We start from the raw sequence: 21,153 nt of genomic DNA on the forward strand, positions 1-21,153 counted from the left end.
GCTTATCTAGACTATTAAAGAATTCTGTTCAATAAATATTTATTTTGTTCAATAAATTATTGTCAGAAAATTAATCATATTTCATGTCCTTAAGATGAAAAAACATTAAAAGTAATATGCTAATAAGGTGGTAGTATCTGGCATATACACATAAAAAATGACATAAAAGACAGTATTTTAATAACTGTATTTGTATAAGAGTGGAGTTTGCAAATGCTGTAACAAAATCAATTAAGACACCCAAGTTAACATTTCTTATCAGTAGCATTAAGAACATTTTAGCAGATATAATCACTGTTACATAGAGAAGAAACGAAGAGAAAAATGAAAGCACGTGAGTCTATGATATTGAGAATCAGAACCAAAAGTCCTACTCATCAACTGAGCAAAATCACTTAAAAACAAGGCAAAAAAATTAGCTTGATATATGCTAAATATGTTTATAAAAACCGGGATGCAGGTTAAATATTTATAAAAAGTCTCTAAGAAAACACCTTTAACAGTTTTGTAAACTCATCATTTACACTATATAAGAAACATTTTTAGAACACTAATCCTTGAGGATGCTAAATTAAAGACAACTAATTACAGGCACTACAGGTTATATTGCACTGCTATGAATATAGGGGTGCATATATTCTTTCTGATGGGTGTTTCTGAATTCATGGGATATATTCCTAGAAGTGGAATCACTGGGTCAAATGGTAGTTCCAGTTTTAGTTTTTTGAGGAAACTCCAAAATGTTTTCCTCGTGGGTGCACCAGTCTGCATTCCCAAATGCAGTGTATGAGAGTTCCCTTTTCTCCACATCCTCACCAGGATTGGCATTTGTTGATTTGTTGATGAAGCCATTCTGACAGGTGTGAGGTAGTACCTCATTGGTCTTTTGATTTAGATCTCTCAGATGATTAGTGGCTTTAAGCATTGTTTCATATGCCTTTTGGCCTTCTGTATGTCCATTGTGGAGAAGTGTCTATTTCGGTCTTTTGCTTGTTTTTTAATTGGTTTGTCTTCCTTTTGTTAAGTTGTATGAGCTCCCTGTAAAATTTGTATATCAGATGTATTATTGGCAAATATGCTCTCCCATGCTGTGGGCTCTCTTGTTATTTTATTGATGGTTTATTTTGCTGTGCAGAAGCTTTTTATTTTGATGTAGTCCCACTTGTTGATTTTCTCCTTAGTTTCCATTGTCGTAAGAAATGTATCTGTAAAGAAAATGCTACAAGAGACGCCTGAGATTTTGCTACCAATGGATTATTCTAAGATCTTTATGGTTTCACATCTTACATTAAAGTCCTTTATCCATTTTTAGTTTGTGTATGGTGTAAGTTCGTGGTCTAATTTCATTTTTTGCACATATCTGTCCAATTTTCCCAGCACCATTTATTAAAGAGACTATCTTGACCCCATTGTATGCTCTGGCCTCCTTTGTCAAATATTAATTGGGCATAATGTCTTGGGTCTGTTTCTGGGTTCTATGTTCTGTTCCATTGGTCTATATGTCTGTTTGTGTGCCAGTACCAGGCTATTTTGAGTATAGTGGCATTGTAATCTAACTTAATATCTGACATTATTATCCCTCCAAATTTTTTCTTCTTTCTCAAGATTTCTGTGGCTATTCAGGGTCTTTTTCAATTCCATATATATTTTTGGAATATCTGTTCTAGGTTTATGAAATAATCCATTGGTGTTTTGATAGGGATTGCATTGAATCTATAGATTGCTTTTGGTAGTATGGCCATTTTAATGATGCTGATTCTACCAATCTATGAACACGGTACATTCCTCCACTTACGTATGTCTTCCTCTCTTCCTCTATCTCTTTTAACAATGTCCTGTAGTTTTCCATGTGCAAGTCTTTTACCTGCTTGGTTAAGTTTATTCCTACGTATATAAATTTTTATGTTTCAATGGTAAATGGGGTTGTTTGGTTTCCCTTTCTGAGTGTTCATTATTGGTGTATAAAAATGCCATAGATTTCTGGATGTTAATTTTATAACCTGCTATGTTGCTGAATTCAGTTATTAAATCTAGTAGTTTTTTATGGAGTCTTTAGGGTTTTATATGTACAGAATCATGTCAACTGCAAATAGTGAATTTTACTTCCTCCTTTATAATTTGGATACCTTTTATTTCTTCTTCTTGACTGATACTACAGCTAACACTTCTGGTACTATGTTGAACAGGAGTGGTGAAAGGGAGCATCCCTGTCTTGTTCCAGTTCTTATAAGAAATGGTTTAACTTTTGTCCATTGAGTATGATGTTAGCTGTAGGTCATTCATATAACGCTTTTATTATGTTGAGAAATGATCCCTCTATTCCCACTAGGTTGAGAGTTTTCAGACTACTGGGTCAGTGCTCAATCACTACCCAAATTATAAAATCAGTTCCATTATTTGACAAATTTTATTTTTATCTACAAGCAGATAAAAGTATTAGTCTAAATTTTATAAAAGGGATGAATTTTACTGTTTTCAAAGTAAAATTATATATACACTAAGAAATCATAGAGTGGTTTTAACTAACAGCAACATTTGATTTGGGTGAATTAAAGAAATATTACATTAGCTATACATACATTTTAAAACAACAGGCATCCCAATTTTGGAAATGTTAACATAGGAGAAATAAAATAAAAACAAAAACAAAAAACAATCAAATAAGTACTGGTTAAACAGACGAAGTACAATGTGTAAAATAACAAGAATGCCCCAGAAAAAAAGAGACTGCACCAGATCTCTTCAACTTTCATCTCAGGATCCATTCACACCATGAAAATTACTGAGGACCCCAAAAGCTTTTGTTTATGTGGGGTATAGCTAAGAACAATTACCATATTAGAAGTAAAAATGAAAATTTTTTTAATATTTATTAATTCATGTTTAAGTTAATAATAAAACCATTACTGTTAACATAAAGAACAGAATTATATGAAAATTCCATTTTGAAAAACAGAAAAGTTAGGGGGAGTTTTACACATTGCTTAATCGAAGACATCTGGGTTCTCATCACTGATTCTGCATTCAATCTGTTGCAATATGGCAAAGTATTTTTAAAAACTTCACAAATATTTAGCTGGAAGAATAAACATCATTTTTTAAAATTCTTTATTGTTTAAAGTATTACATATAGTATTACATATGTCTCCTTTTTCTCCTAGTGACCTCTCCCCGGCCCCCCCTCCCCTGTACATGCCCTTACTCCCCTAGTTTCTGTGTCCATTGGTTATGCTTATATGCATGCGCAAGACCTTTGGAAGAAATAACCAGCATTTTAATAATTCTTCTAGGTAATTATGAGTATTCTTTTTTGATACCACACCAAACTTAAATTTCCCAAAGAGTAGCTGCAATAGGAATGTAAACTTATCATTCTTTGTTACATTAAAATCTATTTGTCTGTTATACTTTGAATGGATCATAAACCCATGAAAAAATTATAATATTTATTATTTGGAATATATTAGTAATTGGGTTATGCCAATTTTCCAAATGGTGATATATTTCTTCCTATCAGAAAATTACATGTGTGAACTACATCACTACCAATTTAATCAGAAAAGTCACTAAGCATTGGGAAGTTGTCATGCTCACAGCAGGATATAAGTTTTCCAAAATGTAATTTTCACTAGAAAGCTTACTGGTTATTTGTGACAACAAATGCTGTCAGTTGTTAGCCTTGTAATGACAGGCTCACTTCATTCGTTTTCTAGATCTTCCAGACACTAAAGGCTAAATAACCATAGTTTTTTTGTCCTTCTTTCAAATATAAATAGCTACTTTAATTACAATTCAGGCCATCACATAAAAGTTTTTCTGAAGACAACCACTAATCTTTAAAAGAAACTGTGTGCATGCTGGGTGAAGACATATGATGCCACTGCTTTGATATGTCCTAAGGGCCTGCATTTTACCCATCAGTGCCGAGGAATCATTGATGCAGATGACAACCCAGCAAACACAAAATGTATCTTAGTAAGTTTATGAAAAAAAAATTTTTGCCCTCACTATCTCCTTGACATGGTCTTTGTGACTCGAAAGGACCCACAGACTACATATGAAGAACCACTTGGCTAGACTTGCAACCCTTGCAATTTGGCTCACCTCTCCAAGCCTCAGTCTCTTAAACTATAAAAACAGAGGCTGGACTGTTGGGGTCAGATCTTTTTTATGCTAAAATATGTGTGATTTCATGTAAGTTTATACTAGTACACACCTACATCAGTGATCCCTTGTAACAATTTATGAAAAATGTTCTTAAAAAATAATAATAAAAGCATTTCAAAGCCTTTTCAGCAACCCTTATCAGGTGCCTCAAAACAGGTTAAAGTATTACAAGCAACACCAGAGCTATAGGTAGTGGTGCAGATGCAGCCACAAATGGCATGAGGCCTTGTACCAAGTTGAGTCAAATTTTATAGGGAAAAAATATACTATAAACATTGGACCTTAATCAACAAAATGAATCATAAAACCCTACTGCCTGGTATATCCGACAGGTTTCTCACCTTTCACTGTCCTGATGATACATACTAGTATGCTGCATAAAGAATGCACATTTGTCTTGGTCTCAGAGGAATAAAATGTGAATACAGCCTTTTCCTCTATGATTTGTTCATATTTCTGGGACAAACAGTATATGTCAGCATTACTAGTATTCTGATGTAATTAGTGTTCTTTACCGTAATTAAAAATAATAGGACACCCTGTCAGCATGGCTCACTGTTTGAACATCGACCTATAAACCAAGAGATCATGGTTCTTTTCTGGTCAGGGTACATGCCTGGGTTGTGGCCTCAATCCCCATTGGGGGCTATGCAGGAGGCATCCAATCAGTGATTCTCTCTCATCATTTATGTTTCTATCTCTCTCTCCCACTCCCTTCTTCTCTGAAATCAATAAAAATATATTTTAAAAAATGTGTTGTCTCTATACTGAAACACTATTTAAAAAATAAAAATAATAGGAGTTTCTCCTTTAAGGTAATTTGGTCATTACTACTACCATTCCTCATCCTCAATTTTAAGAAAGTCAATGTATTTAAAAACATGATAATTCCTGACCCGTAATATATTTATATAAAATATATAAAAAGTATATTCTCTGAAATATTAAAAAGAAAATTAAAAGATGAGGCTTTTCAAAATTAAGCTGCTGGCTGAAGCACATAGGCACTGGTGCAATGACACTGGGTCCTGGAGGGTGGTGGTGATGGTTTGATGTGTGCATTCCTTTGAAGAGTGGATAAAACAGCAATTAACCCTCATCACAAGATTTAACATTCTCTGTGGCACTAGTTCACTGTGAGCACTGATGCTTCTCTAGGTAGGATGCCTTTTCAATAAGAGGGAAATGGCAAATCAAATAATGAATTATAGCAAATACTAAAAAGGCAGATATATCTTTTTTAACTGTTAAATATCCCAAACTTACTCCTAATCAGCATTATCATTGCTTCTCTTCTTTCATTCTTCTAGTGATTTCTAAATTATTTAACTACTCAAAGCAATGAATAAACCATCTCTAACAAGAGAGGTATTTAATCAAATCTAGAAATGATATAGTTTCACATGTTCTATTAGAAGTTATGATACCAAAAGCAAAATTACTTTTTATGCATAATGAACACTGCATCCCCAATCTTTGGGGATATTATACATTTCCAAAGACATATCTCCCAGTGAGAAGAACCAAGTTATTAAGACATACCATGAGATAAAAACCTGTCATCAGGATTGCAAAACTGACCTTCCAATAATATGTATTGTCCCTTTTTATAAAGGTATTTACCAGTATTTAACTTACTGGGGCAAAATCCTTGATAGAAATTTGTGGAAAGCAAGGTAAGAAATAAACTTTAAAAAATAGTGAAAGATTCTGAGAGGATATAAAATGAGTTTTATCACCCTGATATTATTTTATATATAAGCAATAAATAAATAATACTGTAGTTGGAATTTGCCTTAGATATAAATAAAAATATCTCATTTACAGATGAGTGTATTAAGAACCAGATAGATTGATTCAGGGATGAGTCATAGGTCATACTGCTCTGTGACCCAACTGTAAATGGAAAGTTTGTTAACTGACTCCCTGCCCTTACAATTTGGATTTGACCACACTGCTGTCTGGGAAGAACTAAAATGTGTCAAGTCCACAGTATGCTTACATTTCACTGGACATAACAGGTGATTTCTTGAAAAGGTTGAATGGAAAACATTTCTATAGATAATAGGATAGCTTCAATGGTTCATTGAATCTTAGACACTTAGGAGGGAAAAGAAAGTCAAGGGGAAAATATATGTGTGATACTCTAATGTCATATAAATGTTTTCAAAGAAAAACCAAGACCTTTTCCAAGGCATATTAAATTTATAGCACTAGAATTCTCATTCTGAAACTGAAAATATAACTACCCTGATCAAAAGCCCTCCAAATACTCAAATGAGTACAAGTAAAAGTGGGGAAATCTGAATAGGATTGGTAAGTTGTAGAAATGTTAATATTGTTATTGTGATAAAATATTACAGTTTTTTAAAACCTTACCATTAAGTAAAATATAAAAGGAATATCTCTATAGTATTTCTTATAACTGGACTCAGAGGAATAAAATATGATAATTCTACAATTATCTCAATTAAAATACACACAAGCCTGGCCAGCGTGGTTGTGTTTGAGCGTCAACCCATGAACCAGGAGGTCACAATTCAATTCCTAGTCAGGGTATTTGCCCCAGTTGTGGGCTTGACCCCCCAGTAGGAGACATGCACAATACAGCGGATCAATGATTCCCTCTCACCACTGATACTTTTATCTCTCTCTCCCTCTCTGAAATCAATAAAATGCACTTTTAAAAAATGCACACAAACAAACAAAAAAACCCCCCAAAAGTTAAATAGAAAATCCCAGGTGAGAAGTCAATGTCAAGGCCTGTAGCAATCAGGACAATGGGATCTTATTAAAGTACTAGAGGCCCGGTGCATGAAAATTCATGCACTGGAGTGGGGGGATGTCCCTCAGCCTGGCCTGCCCCCTATCACAGTCCGGGAGCCCTCAGAGGCGGGAGGCGACCCGACGATCAGGGGAAGGTGACGCCCCGTCACACCTCTGCTGCTGCTACTGCCAGCAGCGCAAGCCTCAGCCGACCCTGATTACCTGAGCCTCGGGCCACCCTGGGTGGCTGGGCAGCTGCCATCCGAGGCTTGCCTGCATCTCGGGCATCGGATGGGTAGCCCTCCATCCGAGGCTTGCCTGCACCTCGTGCCAGCCCTGTGTGGCTGGGCAGCCGCCATCCAAGGCTTGCCTGTGTCTCGGGTGTCAGCAGGGCAGCCACCATGTGAGACTTGCCTGTGCCTCGGGCCGGCCCTGGGTGGCTAGGGGGCTGAAGGGACTGGGGAACTCCGGAGGCAGGCGCGCAGAACGGGCGGGCCCGCCTGGGGGCAGGCCTGGCCTTGCTGCGTGCCTGCTGCCACGGTGGGGTTAAGTGGAGTGGGCGCCACCATCTTGTGGCTGTGGGAGCCGCCATCTTTGAGGGTGGGGCAGTCAATTAGCATATTGACTTATTGGCTGTGGGTTCTACCATCTGTGCAATGGCGTGAGGGTCAATTAGCATATCCCCTCTTTATTAGATAGGATAGGATTTCCTACAACAGTCTTCTCATAGCCAAAGCTCAACTGCTACACACACTGTTTGCACCCTGTAGACCAAGCATGTCAAACTTGCAGCCCGCATGCCCCATGTGGCCCACAACAAATATTTTTGCAGCCCAGCCAATATAACGGTATGTAAGAAACATTTTAATAAAAATTTCATAACAAAATTTTTACAATATCCTGTTATACATAATTATTAATAACGAATTACAACGTTCACTAATGACTGATTACTATAATCATGTTGCATTCATTTCCCTTATGCGCCTCACACACAGGCACACCAGTTAGCAGCAAATATTTTAGCAGCCAATTGCCATGTCATGATTCTTGTACTGACTTGTTTGGTGTGCCCAACAGGAAATATTTTGCTTTTGGAGAACAAGAAAAATAGGTTTATTTGCATTATGCTTATTAATTTGTGCAGTTATTCAGTGTCTGGTAAGTTAATGTTCAAGAAAATAATATTAATTTTATTAAAATGTTCTATTATTTTATGTTAACAATTACTCATTTATTTCAGCACTTTGTGATCAGAATGTCTCTAACGAAATAAACCTGCGTTTCTATGAAAATTGAAGCTTTTTTTTTTTTAGGGCCCCCATAAACTTAAAACCTTTTTTATTTGGCCTGTGTTAGCCTTTGAGTTTGGCATGCTTGCTGTAGAATATCCACTCTGATGGCTTCCTCAACATGCCTAACAATAGGACAACTCCACACCTTACCAATGACAACAGACTAGCCAGCATATTCCCTCTATCCCACTTACAACCTTTGCTGTACAGTGTCCTATGCTCTATGGGTTTTCCTCAAAAGGTACCAATTCCTCAAATTTGTCAGCTCCAATATTAGTGTCCCAGCAGCAAACAGTTGGCTAATTCAGAAAGGGGTATTAGAGGAACATTTCATGGAAGGACTATTGACAAATATATGGCAGGATTAAGAAAAAGCAACAAGGGATGAAGTTCCCATGAGGCCTTCACCACCCCCAGGGCAAGGAGAGCCTATGGCTATGGTTTGCAGGGCCATAGCTACCAGCAAACCACAACCAGACAAAGAGGGGCCCCAGAAATGAGACCTGTCTTTGCTCTTTTCCCACTCTCCATCAATGCCCTGCAGGTGCATCCCCAGGCCTAAGCCAGGCACAAGCTAGAGAGCACAGAACCTGGTTGATGCCATGTGAGAGGTCAGCTCTGACCACATGGGACAAAAATGGACAGTGAATCTGGAGGGGCACAAGAAAGCTATGTAGCTCATGATGCTAGTGGAACTCCTCTGTTCCTTTCTCCCAACGCACATAGTTTCTGCTTCTAATAGCATCAGCTAGTCATTTAACTGGAGGACAAATAATTCACTCTATTCATTGTCACCACCCTTTTCCCTCCCTACACACACACACACACACACACACACAACAGGAACTAAAATTTTTAGAAGTTGGTTAAAATATATCAGTCAAGCCCTAGCTGGTTTGGCTCAGTGGATAGAGCGTCGGCCTGCAGACTGAAGGGTCCCAGGTTCGATTCCGGTCAAGGGCACATGCCCAGGTTGTGGGATCGATGACCAGTAGGGGGCGTGCAAGAGGCAGCTGATCAATGATTCTCTCTCATCACTGATGTTTCTATCTCTCTCTCCCCCCCTTCCCCTCTGAAATCAATAAAGAAATATATATATTTTTAAAATACATCAGTCAAGAACAAAATATTCCCCAATTGTGAAAGATACAATTATAATCCAGGGATTCCTTTCTTATCACTTGGAGTGCGGGAAACGAGTTAAGTCGGCTCGCGTGAATTGCGCGTACTCCGCGGGAGCCGTCTTAAAACTCGGTTTCATATAGATTTGCGGTGGAGTGCGGGAAACGTGTAAACTCGGGCCGATTGTAACTGCGTATTACCAAATATTTGTTTGTAATCCACCCTTTTGGTGGATGGAACAAAACCAAAAGACAGAGCCATCTTATATTTTGGCGGAAATTCACCCGCACTCCAAGTGTTATCATTCATTCCCCTGAGGGTAGAAAACAGTGTTTAAGCCCAAGCTGGTTTGGGTCAGTGGATAGAGCATTGGCCTGCGGACTGAGGGGCCCCAGGTTCGATTCCAATCAAAGGCACATGCCCTGGTTATGGGTTCGATACCCAGTAGGGGGAGTGCAAGAGCAGACAATCAATGATTCTCTCTCATCACTGATGTTTCTATCTCTCTCTCCCTCTCCCTTCTTCTCTGAATTCAATAAAAGTATTTTTTAAAAAAAGAAAGAAGAGATCGAAGATGGCGGCATAGGTAAACACCGGAGATTGCCGCCGTAAACAACCACTTCAAAAATACAACTAAAAGTCGGAACAGACATCAACCAGAACCACAGGAAGGCTGGCTGAGGAGAGACTCTTCAACTAGAAGCAAAAACAACAGCATTCCGACGCTCAGAGGAGGCGTAGTGTGGAAAATTTAAAGGTACGGTGGTGCGGTGGTGAGGTGGTGCGCGCGCAAAGCGGGCTGGCGGCTGAGGGCACGGTTGTCGTTTTCAATCAGGAGTGAGTCTCAGACTCTGGGCTACAGATCCGGGCGAGTCTCTAGGGACCCAGACTCAAACGGGAGAAGCGGGACTGTCTGGCTACGGCCCCTCCGAGGTTTGCAGCGGTTGCTGGGACAGAGGCAGAACCCCTGGGGACGGACTGAGAGCGGCCATAGCGGCTCCCTCCCCCCGCCCTGTTGAGCCCACCCGCCCAAGCCCTGCGCACAGCCATTTTCCGATCGCCTCAGGCAAAGGCTGGATTAGCGCCTCCCCAGAAGACAGACGTTTTCCGCACAGCTGATTCCTACAGCCAGTCGGCCTGGTGGTCAAATCCCTCTAGTGTTAACTACAACAATTAAGGCTTGGCTAGAACAAGACTGCGCACAGAGACCACAAGGGGGTGCACCAAGAAACCATAAAAGATGCGGAGACAAAAAAACATGACAGAAATGGAGGATATGGAGCTAAGAATCGCAATTTTGAGGGCTTGCCATAAATTTGTGCAGAGCCTCACGAAAACTAATGAGACCCTCGATGCTACGATAAAGAAATTAGAAAGTAAGCATACACGGACTGAAATAAAGAATATTATACCCAATAGCAGACCAGAGGAGCTCAAGAATCAAACCAAAGATTCGACAAAAAACACCCAATTGGAAAAGCAAAATGAAAAAAGAATCCGAAAGTGTGAAGATAGTGTAAGGAGCCTCTGGGACAGCTTTAAGTGGTCTAATATCAGAATTATTGGAGTGCCAGAAGATGAGAGACAGCAAGATATTGAAAACCTATTTCAAGAAATAATGGCAGAAAACTTCCCCCACCTGGAGAAAGAAATGGACTTACAGGTTCAAGAAGCGCAGAGAACCCCAAACAAAAGGAATCCAAAGAGGACCACACCAAGACACATCATCATTAAAATGCCAAGAGCAAAAGACAAAGAGAAAATCTTAAAAGCAGCAAGAGAAAGAGGCTCAATTACCTACAAGGGAATACCCATACGACTGTCAGCTGATTTCTCAACAGAAATTTTGCAGGCCAGAAGGGAATGGCAAGAAATATTCAAAGTGCTGAATACCAAGAACCTACAACCAAGATTACTTTATCCAGCAAAGCTATCATTCAGAATTGAAGGTCAGATAAAGAGCTTCACAGATAAGGAAAAGCTAAAGGAGTTCACCACCGCCAAACCAGTATTATATGAAATGCTGAAAGGTATCCTTTAAGAAGAGGAAGAAGAAGAAAAAGGTAAAGATACAAATTATGAACAACAAATATGCATCTATCAACAAATGAATCTAAGAATCAAGTGAATAAATAACCTGATGTACAGAATGAACTGGTGATTATAATAGAATCAGGGACATAGAAAGGGAATGGACTGATTATTCTTGGGGGGAAAAGGGGTGTGGGAGATGCGGGAAGTGACTGGACAAAAATCATGCACCTATGGATGAACACAGTGGGTGGGGAGTGAGGGTGGAGGGTGGGGTGGGAGCTGGAAGGAGGGGAGTTATGGGGGGAAAAAAGAGGAACAAATGTAATAATCTGAACAATAAAGATTTAAAAAAAAAAAAGCATAGTGATTAATCACAAAAAAAAAAAAGAAAGAAAGAAAACAGTGTTTAAGGTGTATAAGAATATAAGAATAGGCTGTAGAGGTGAAAAGTCTTTCACTTTTATCTTCCAGTCTCCTGGTGGGGAGGGGAGGGCCAGGCCTGAGGCAATTATGTAAATGACCACCTGCTTATAAAAATATAAATCGGCTACTGAATCCTGTACATAAAAACTTAGTGTCTCCAAATCCTCTGATAAGAAAGCCATAGCTCAGGGTAAATGATCCATTAGTCAGAACCATAAGCACCTAACCTGGACCCACCAGGGAGTGCTCAGACCTCCCCAGAGCAAAGCCAGCAGTGCTATTAAGTTTGGCTATAGCAGATATAAAGTCTGGCTACTTCAATCAACGGGCATCTACTAAACACTATGATTATTCTATAGATTTAAAAAAATAATGGCTAAAGGGTCTTTGGGAATCATTGATTGTCCAAGAATCCCTCCAAATCAATTTCACTCTGAATATTCAAAAGGGGGCAAGTACTCTAACAGACTACCATCTGTTCAGTGATGGGCTTGGGACAGATTTTTTTTTTTTTAATTTTAGTAGAAGAAAGAAGTTTAAGGTAAGAAGAGTAATAAATACAACAAGGTACGCAGATGAAAATAACCATAGGTGGATGAAATAAACTATTAGAACAGCTGGCACTAGAAACTTTCTTTAGGAGAATATGATGGAAAAAATTTTTGTTTTTCATTTTCAGAAAAATACCTTAATGAGCAATGAGAGGATTGAAATTGAGAACATGAGAATGTGAACTGTAAAAAACAATGACAAGAGAAAGACAGAGTGAGAGTGTGCACTTGGGAGCATGTGAGCAGGCAAGAGCACAGAACCTGGTTGATGCTATGTGAGAAACCGGCCCTGACCACATGGGGCAAAAATGACCTCCAGTTAAATGACTAAGCTATTTTCCTTAAGAAATGAACAAAATATTTGGAGATGAAAAAGAATAAAAAGTGTTGGGGGGGGGGGTCTATATTATTGTTATTGATAGTGTTTTTCCAGCAGATATATGTTGAGTAGTATATTGTTTATTTCCATATGGGCAAGAGGCCCTACTAGAACATAAGATCCACCAGGGGAGAGATCACATCTGTCACCATTACTTTTTGACCAATCAGACCCAGAACAGTACCTGGAAGAGTACATATAGTTGAATATCATTATACACTGTAATTACACTCTACAAAGTGGCTGCAACTCTGAATTTAGCAAATACTAACACCATTGCTCCAGGAGGAATTACAAGGTTAGGGCCTCTGACACCTTATATAAACACCTTATATAATAGAGATTGTTGATTCATTAGCATTAAACTCATGGTCAAAAGAACAAAAAACAATGCCTGGATGAATCTTTTCTAACATGTATAATTTCTCCATAAGGCACATCATGGACTTGCTGTGATTAAGTACACGAAACAACATTTTATGTTCAGGGTTCATTTTAAACAGCAAAATGATCCCAAAAAAAGTAAAAAAAAAAAAAAATGTGCAAGCCATGGCACCAAATAGATCAGGGGTCCTCAAACTATGGCCCGCGGGCCACATGCGGCCCACCGAAAACATTTATCCGGCCCGCCGGGTGTTTTTGCCACCGCTGCCTGTCCTGCTTAGCAGCCGACTCGTCCCGGGCCCGCAGTGCGCATGTGTGGAATGTCTGAGGGACAGTGAACTGGCCCCCTGTTTAAAAAGTTTGAGGACCTCTGAAATAGAGCATGAAGAGGACACTTGTTTACAATATGAATGGTGACCCTTCTTCAACCTCAAATTAGAACAGGCACAACAATGGTTCAATAATATTTGTGGGAACCTCCACAGAGGTTCAACTGTACCTCCCTCAATAGATAATTGTTGAATGAATAATTGACTCATAAATTTTTAAAAAAGAACCACTACTTCCTCCTCCAGGTTCCTCTCCAGATACTGTCTTCTTACTTTTTACATTTTTCTCAGTAAGCAATCTTTTAAAAAGCAGAGTTGGCTGCTTCATCTTTCCCTAATTTATTAACCCATTATTATTTAGAGTCCTCCCCACTAGTCCACTAATACAGCTTTGACGAAGAGAACCTTAAACTTCCCTCTCTTTATCAAGTGATATTTTGAGCACCAGGTCCCCGGAGATCTCAGTGCAGCACAGATCTGACCTCTGTCCTGGTGTAGTCTGCAGTGCCATGGGGATGGCAGAAAAAGTATCCAGCACAGTGTGATCATGGTGTTTCGGAAGACCAGAGCACTATTAGAACATTTGACAGAAGCACCTTCTTTTGCTCAGATGCCAATTAAATGATCTAAGGTAAGCAGGCCACAGACTCCTCCAAACCTTTCTCCTTTACTCCCCCATTGCTACCTCTCTTGACCACACTGCTTGTTTAGTGTGTTTTTTAGATTCAATGGTAAATACATATTTATTGCCATTTTATTGTTCATAATTTTCATTTTCTTCTCCTTCTCCTCTTCCCACTCCTCCTTCTCCTCCTTCTCCTTCTCCCACTTCAAGAAGACCCTTTAAAATTTCATGTAATACTGGTTTGGTGGTGATGAATTACTTTAGCTTTTCTTGTCTGGCAGCCCTTTATATTTCTTAAATTCTAAATGATAGCTTTGCTGGGTAAAGTAATCTTGGTTGTAGATCCTTGCTTTTCATCACTTTGAATATTTGTTGCTAACCCCTTCTGGCCTCAAAAGGTTCTGTTGAGAAATCATCTGATAGTCTTATGGGAGCTCTCCTGCAAGTACCTAACTACTTTTCTCTTGCTGCTTTAAAAATTCTGTCTTTAACTGTGTTGTGTCTTGGTGTGGACCCCTTTGGGTTCATCTTGTTTAGGACTCTCTGACCTGCTTGGACTTGTATGTCTATATCCTTTCACAGGTTAGGGAAGTTTTCAGTCATTATTTCTTCAAATAAGTTTTCAATTTCTTCCTTTCTCTTTTCCTTCCAGCAACCCCATGATGTGACTGTTGCTATGCATGACATTGTCTCAGAGGATCCTTATACTATCTTCATTTTTTTGGATTCTATTTTCTTTTTGCTGTTCTGATGGGGTATTGTTTATCTTCCTTACATTCCAAATTGCTGATTTGTTTCTTGGTGTCATCTACTCTTACTGTTGAGTCCCTATAAATTATTCTTCATTTTAATTAGTTTACCCCTTTTTTGTGTGTGAAAGCAATTTTTTTGTTATTTTTTAATTTTTTTCTATATTGATTAAGATATTACATTTCTCCTTATCCCCCTATTGCCCTCCAGACCCCCACTCATTCCTTCACCCCCTGGTGGCTGAGTCCATTGGTTAGGCTTATATGCATGCATACAAGTCCTTTGGTTGATCTCTCCCCCTTAACCCCACCATCCCCTGCCGGCCATCTTGTGGCGGCCATCTATTGACCACATGGGGGCGGCCATCTTTGTGTGGGGGCGTGACAGTCAATTTGCATATTACCTCTTTATTATATAGGACTAGAGGCCCGGTGCACGGAATTCGTGCACAGGGCAGAAGGTCCCTCAGCCTGGCCTGCACTCTCTTGCAATCCGGGACCCCGCTGGGGATGTCTGACTGCCGATTTAGGCTGCAGGATCGGGCCTAAACTGACAGTTGGACATCCCTCTCGCAATCCGGGATGGCTGGCTCCTAACTGCTCGCCTGCCTGCCTGATCACCCCTAACCCCTCTGCCTGCCTGCCTGATTGCCCCTAACCACTCCCCTGCCTACTTGCCCTTAACCACTCTGCCTGCCTGCCTGCCCGATCGCCTCTAACCATTCTGCCTGCCTGCCTGATCGCCCCTAACCACCTTTGCCTCGGCCCCCGCCGCAGCGGCTTTGTCCAGAAGGACGTCCGGTAGGACATCCGGAAGGTCGTTTGGCTGACTGGTCTAATTAGCATATTATGCTTTTATTATTATAGATTATAAAGTTTATATCTGCACATTTGAGGAATCAGCTGTCCCAAAGCAGTACACAAATTTTACAAAATAATTTTTTTATTAAAGTGCTATATTTAGAACTAAACCAATGCAACAGTTCAAATTCTACTGTATATTTGTATACAAAGCAAAAATTTCAATAATTATCAAGGAAGGGAAATCCTCTTTTTATTGTTAAAAAAAATCAAACAACTGCTTGACTGTTTTTTGAGGTGATAAAGCACTTAAATATAGTTACTAAAATATTTCTAATATTTAAGAAGCACTTTCACAACTAGATAACCAAAACTTTACCCATAACTCCGAGAGCCAGACAAAGAAGCAAACAGAATAGTGGTTTCCTAGGCGACAAGCTCAGCTAGTGGAAAAACAAAAAGATAAAAATAAGCAGCATTTCCAGTAGGCGCAAAACCACATTTTACTTGTCAAAATGTCACAAAGACAATAATATTGAAAATTATTTCATTGAAACAGATTCAAAGCAAAATGCCATTTTCATTATGGCAAATGAGTCATGGAAAAATTAGATTTCCTTCCTTGGCTCTGAATTATGTAGGGACGGTAATGCATCTTGTTTCATTTTACAAAATTTAGCTAGATTTAATATGCAACCTTAGTTTTCTCTGAAAATATGACTATACATTGATTCAACATACAACAGAAGTAAGTCACCTTCTGTTATAGAGACAAACTCATACATGCTTAAGTCTTAATTCCACCAGTAAACCACAAATTTCAAAGCACAAAGAAAATAGCACTGGGCTGTCCACCTTCTCATGTGGCTTCAGTCTCCTTTTCTGTAACAAGAAGAGCTTAGATTGCATCTTAAAGACCTTTCTGACTCTACAGCTTTTGGTTTTTAGAAATAAATATAGAAGGGCTATTTTGTCTAGAAACATTACTTACAAAATAAATATTATATTCTAAACCACTTGAAAACTTTTTCTTTATAAGATATACACTTTAGCAGTTAACCTTTAGAAGATATTATTTGAAATGTCCTACTACATGGATATTAAAATGTCTACACTTTCCATCAGCTTTTGTAACCATGATAGCATTTGTTGTTATATCTATACCAGGAATACTTACTTGGATTAACAGAAATATGCTGGATGCCCTTAATCTATATTCTCACACAATGTGTCACTGCAATCTTGTGAAATCTTTGAAACAACCTATAGTTTCACCAAAGTAGTCCTTTCATTCACATGCTTCATAAATTTAGTAACTTAGGTTGAAATGATTAAGCAATTCAGGCAAAACTACCAATTTAGTAGCTGCAAGGCAAAGAGCACTGTGGTGCTTTTCTGATAATTCACCTCGCAATGATTGGTAAATTAAAGGAATGAAAAGCAAAATGGGGCTTTCCAAGAAAGAGAGGTCACCATTTTTCTGCTATTTGTCTATCCCAAAAGGCTAGATTAATGTGTTGTAATTCATTCCCCAGAGATAATCATCTGCCATTGGACTCCACTGGATCTATGTTTCTTTCAAGAATCAAGTACTCCACTGGTGCTATATACTCATTCTCATATAACAGCTCTTATAATGCAAGATTAGCAGCTTGTAACAAAAAATAAATTCCATAAAATAGCAGCATATGTGTTAGTGAGTACCTTCTTGCACATTAATTTCAATTCACTTATATTTGTTTTTTGGGTTTGTTTTTTGGGTTTTGTTTGTTTTTTGTTTGTTTTTTGCTTTTTACCTTACTCTGTATATTCTCTTACTATTTAATATTCAGAACCAAGATGGTGATGTAGATAAATGCCTGTACTCGCCACCTCCCACAACCACATCAAAATTACAACTAAAGTACAAAACAACCATCATTCCGAACCACCTGAAAGCTGGCTGAATGGAAGTCCTACAACTAGAGAAGTAAAAAACAAAGCACATTTTAAAAAAATATTTTATTTTAATTAAAAAAATTTTTAATTTTGTTTTATTGCTTAAAGTATTACAAAGAGTAGTACGTGTGTTTCCTTTTTTTCCCCCTTGACCTTCCCGCAAGCCTCTCCTACTCCCCAGTGTCTTGTGTCCATTGGTTATGCTTATATGCATGCATACAAGTCCTTCGGTTGATCTCTTTCCACCCCACCCAACCCTCCCCGGCCTTCCCGCTGTAGAAGAAAGCACATTGAGACTGGTAGGAGGGGTGGAGGAGCGGACCTGGCTGGTCCAACACCCACATGTGCCTTTATTTTTATTGGGATGGAGATTGTCTCTTCAGAGGCCATCTGTGAGGAGCAAGGGGTCCCAGCCCCACACCAGACCTCCAGCCCAGGGTTCCAAAGCTGGGAAAGAAAGAGAATCCCCGTGACTTTAGACTGTAAAAACCAGCGGGGATTGTGGCTGAGTGACAGAGGCTACAGGAGACAAGGGTGTTCCTTCTAAAGGGCCGGCACACAAATTTACAAGGTCCCACTTCCTCTGAGCTCCAATACCTGAAGGTGGCTCTGGGAGACCCAGGCACATATGGGTAAGAAGTCTGGCAATGGGGGTGGCATTCTTCCAGAATGGGGTGTTCACATGGGTCACTGTTCCTGTGCTGGAACCTCCCCTGTTGCAGGGCTGACTAGCAGCCATATCTGAGTTTCCATCACTGTGGCTCACACTGTTTGCTCTGCCCTGATGACCCCCTGAGACCTTGCACCATCCAATTTACAGCCCTACCCAAGATGTTTGCAGAGGCTTTTCCATTATAAATGGCCTGTCCTTGCTCAGGCTTCAGGCTTTGCTAAAATATATCAAACAAACTGCAACTGGCATCAGCATGACCCAAACATATCAATAAAAGACTCAAGATCTGGCACTAGCACCAGCCTGCCTTATTTCACACCTGGACCTTGCCTGGGCACCTCCAAGCCCAATACAAATAGCTCCTGCCGGGTGGTCCCAGGCAGTGGCTGACTTTGCACCTCCCTGGGGGCCCTGGAGACAATGCACCCAGTGGACAGCTTCAGACCAGAGCAGATTACAACTCTACATATCCCCAAGTGACACACTCAAGACGCAGACTCTGTGAGCACCAAAGCTCCACTGAAGCAAATCCTGTTCCATAGGGGTGTTTTCTGTCCAGCAGCTCTCCCACTACCGTCGTCTGAGACACCAACAGTAATCAAGGCTCAACTACAAGACTGTGCACAGAGCCCACACAGGACACACCTAGAGTGCCCAGCTCAGGTGACTGGGGAGTCTGAGCCACTGGGCCATACGGACACATACTACATTAAATAATTTTATATGACAGCTAAGTCACTAGAAAGGAATAAACAGGAAAAGAACCCTTCCTTTATTTCTCACCAGGTTAAAGTTTCAGATGGCTGATATGTACCATAACATACAGCCAGTGATGCTACTGCATATCCTAGGAAAGGTAATTACCAAAAAGAGTTTGGGAAAATAGAAAGTCACAGCACATGTTGACCTTCACTAGTATACACACCTATAGGCATAGCCTCTCAACAATGATATGAAAATGAAAAGTGGGAGGGAGATTATACACAGTCTAAATAAAATTATAGTCCAAACCATTTGAACATTTTCTTCCCTTACCGCCTTTACCCAGACCAGTCAGTGTCTAAATATTGATAACCTATAGATCAATCTACCTTTAAAATTATCTCTTTCCTCAATTGATTTGTTTTAAAATTGATCCAGGTACCTCGCAATTTGGAATTTTCTGTAGTAACTTCCTATCATATTTGATTCATTCCACTATTTTTAATCAATTCAAAAAATGTGACTTGTTTACACACCGGGGATTTCTAAAGCTGGCTCATACTATCTCACAAAAACAGATTAAGATTTCAGGAGTTGGGGGAGGAATGGAAAATACCTGTAATATTATCAACAGTGAAAATATATTTAATAAATAAATAAAAAATAAAAATAAAAGAATTCAGAAATTTTTAAGAATGGGTTGTTAAATAGTCATTAAAATTAAATTATATAAACTTACAATTAAACAAATTATACTTTAAAAAAAAGATAATACTCAAAACAATTCACTTCCCAATTATTTTACTACATTTTATTAGTATTTATGCTCATGATGCATCTATTGCATCTGTATTGTACAAATACCATATAATGGTGTGCCAGGATATATCTCTTACCAACTCTGTATTCAGTGATATGACATTGGTAACTTGAAACTGGCCACTGTGAGAGTATTTATACCAAGGAAATGGGCAAATGCTATGAACCAAGTCTTTTCTGGTTTTTAGCTATTTAACATTTACCAGTACCCCAGTAGATCTAGAGACCCAGACAAATTCCCTCTTCTCCAGGAATCACCAAAATGTATGAGCGCTATCAGGAAAGGCTTTCCAAAGAAATGGTTACTTATCCCAAGGAATAAGTCAAGGTTAGCTATGTAGGCAATGCGGACAGAGAATAAGCTAACAACACAAGGGAAAACAGGGTTCTTAGAGCTAGACAGGCCTGAAGCCCATCCAAGAAATTCATCCAAGGGAGCTAGTTATAGGATAGAAAAAGTGGATGCTGAGAAGACAGACACAAGACAGGTCTTGCATACCTTAACAAACACACTAATATTCTTAGCTGTATTAAAAAATAATGGGAAGATATTGAAAGTTTTTAAGCACTGGGAGTAGAAGGAAGATATGTGGATTTTCAACGATCATTCTTGCTTCACAGCAGAACAGAATGAAGAGTGGCGCCAAGAGGGGATACAGAGAGACCAGCAGATGATGGGTCTAGTAACCCCACACCCTGCCTGTTAATATAGGCCTCTTAGCAAAAACTTTTTGAGCATGCAACAGAATAGCAGTTTTATTTATTTATTCATTTATTTATCATTTATCAGTTAAATACATGCTCAATTATACTAACATAAATATTATTCAACTCATACAAAAAATTGTAAATCTTAAAATGAGATAATAAAATAAAGATGAATGCAAAGTTCTAATATTCTTTGACACACTTCAAAAATTGTGCATCTTACCTCAGAGACCACCAGTGCTTCAGATTTCTTAGGATATATTCCTAGAAGTGGGATCTTTGGGTTAAATGGCAGTTCCATACTTAATTTTTTGAGGAAACTCCATATTGTTTTTCCATAATGGTGGCACCAGTCTGCATTCCTACCAGCAGTGTACTAGGGTTCCCTTTTCTCCATATACTCGCCAGCACTTGCCATTTGTTATCTGTTGATGGTAGTCATTCTGACAGGTGTCAGGTGATACCTCATTGCATCTCTCTGATGATCAGTGACTTTGAGCATTTTTTCATGTCTCTTGGCCAACTGTATGTCTACTTTGGAGAAGTGCCTATAGGTCCTTTGTCATTTTTTTATTGGATTGTTTTATCTTCCTTTTGTTAAGTTGTATGAGTCCTTATATATTTTGGATAATAACCCTTTATCAGATATATCATTGACAAATATGTTCTCCCATACAGTGGACACCCC

General features: G+C 39.0%; 1 protein-coding gene across 25 annotated transcripts in view; it reads right to left on the reverse strand.

Annotated features, from left to right (window-relative positions):
- The window catches only part of PARD3 (par-3 family cell polarity regulator), a 724,129-nt gene that overhangs the window by 467,094 nt on the left and 235,882 nt on the right, over positions 1 to 21,153 (reverse strand). The window lies entirely within an intron of this gene.

Source organism: Myotis lucifugus, unplaced genomic scaffold (genome assembly GCF_000147115.1).
Source record: "Myotis lucifugus unplaced genomic scaffold, Myoluc2.0 scaffold_29, whole genome shotgun sequence".
Lineage (NCBI taxonomy): Eukaryota > Metazoa > Chordata > Mammalia > Chiroptera > Vespertilionidae > Myotis > Myotis lucifugus.